The sequence below is a fragment of the Asparagus officinalis genome, chromosome 6, assembly GCF_001876935.1.
Source record: "Asparagus officinalis chromosome 6, Aspof.V1, whole genome shotgun sequence".
NCBI classification, from domain to species: Eukaryota; Viridiplantae; Streptophyta; class Magnoliopsida; order Asparagales; family Asparagaceae; genus Asparagus; species Asparagus officinalis.
The window spans coordinates 17378556-17380122 of NC_033799.1; the positions used below are offsets into that span (position 1 = coordinate 17378556).

General features: G+C 50.4%; 1 pseudogene; it reads right to left on the minus strand.

Moving 5' to 3' along the window:
• LOC109845817 lies at positions 320-1331 on the minus strand (annotated as a pseudogene).

The window sequence follows — 1567 nt, forward strand, 5'->3', positions numbered from 1 at the left end:
CCAGCTTTTGTCTTGGGACAAAAAAAAAAAAAAACCAAGCCAAGCAAAACATGCACAGAAAAGAAGAACTTTACTTTGAGCAACCCCCTCTTATCTTTTGTCAGACTTTTTGACGCACGAAACTCTCATTACCCCCCCCCCCTCTAACATTTCAGTCTGCAAAACAATGGGGGCAGATTAGACTAAAGCCTTCGTGTGACCAGAAGGAGCTCCCACGTGCCCCGCCTGAGCCGGGCACGACCAAAACAAACCATTCATTACTCGTTACTTGAGAGAAAAAAAAAACAACCAATTGAATTTACCCAAAACAAATCACTCATTAGTCAAAAAGATACTCTACTTATATATTAATAATGTCTCCGTCAAAACTGCACTCTCTATAGTACACATACACGAACAAACTTCAACGGAAAAGTTGCCGGCTTTCGTCAACTCTCCTCCCCGTCACCGTCAACAACACTTCGGGGGCTAAACTAAAAAACAAAATTAAACTAATAAAGTAGTTAACAAAAACTTAATTAATAGCTCAAAAGGGAAGAAAGGAAAAAAAAAAGAGAACTAGAATCACTGACAAGTTAAGCTAATGACTCAATGGGGAACAAATCCCCGATGTCCCGAAAGAAATCGTCGACCTCCCAATCCGACGACGACAAATCCCCGAAAGAGAAGGCCTCCGTCTTCTCCACCGATTCGTCGAAAATCCTCGGCTCGCAAGCCCCAAACTCGAGAAAATCGCTGTACAGCGGCACATCCTCAAACGGCAGGAAGTCAACGAGCTCTTCGGCCGGCAGCATTTTGGGCATCAAGCCGTCGGTCTCCATGAGCACTGGCTCAGGCTCCGGCTCCTCCTCCTTCACGGGGCAGACTTCCAGCCCCCCTCGGAGAACCGAGGTGGGCGAGGAGACGTTCTGAGCCTCGTCGAACGAATCGAACGAAGCGCACGCCGACGAATGAGAGGGCCGGGCGAAGTTGGTGGTGGCGTCCGGCCTCGACTGGATCGGCCGCGGTGTCGTTAGACCTTGGCCGCCTCCTCCGCCGTGTTATACGTGCCCAGGCCACACGCGCACTCGGCGCCAGGGGTCGGTATCTCCGCGGCGTATTTCCCCCAGGCGCCTTCGCCACCCCCTGAACTTCATAGGGCAGGCGACCGGCGCGGCATTTGCTGCTGCTTCCCTTCTCCTCTCCTCTCCCCTCTCCCTTGGCTTCTTCTTGGGGCGAGGGTTTCGGCTCGAGCCGGATCTCGTGGACGTGCCGTTTGACTGCTCTGGCGAGGCTACGTCTTCGTCGGAGGAGGAATCGGTCGCGTCGGGGTCCTTCGTGAGAGAATTCATACGAAACGGTTTTCTTGGGTTTAAATTTGGAGAGGGGTTTTGAGATGACGCTGATTTCCTCCGTTCTCTTCATTTTTAGAGATGAGGAATTGGTTGCTTGTCGCATCTTGGCATTAGAGGTTGAAGGTTGAAGGTGAAGTGAAGCCTGGAATGGAGATGTTAGTGAGAAACAAAAAAAAAGAGTTAGGTTGTTGGTTCTTTTGAGATTGTAGCAGGGGAATAAAGGGTAAAGAGAG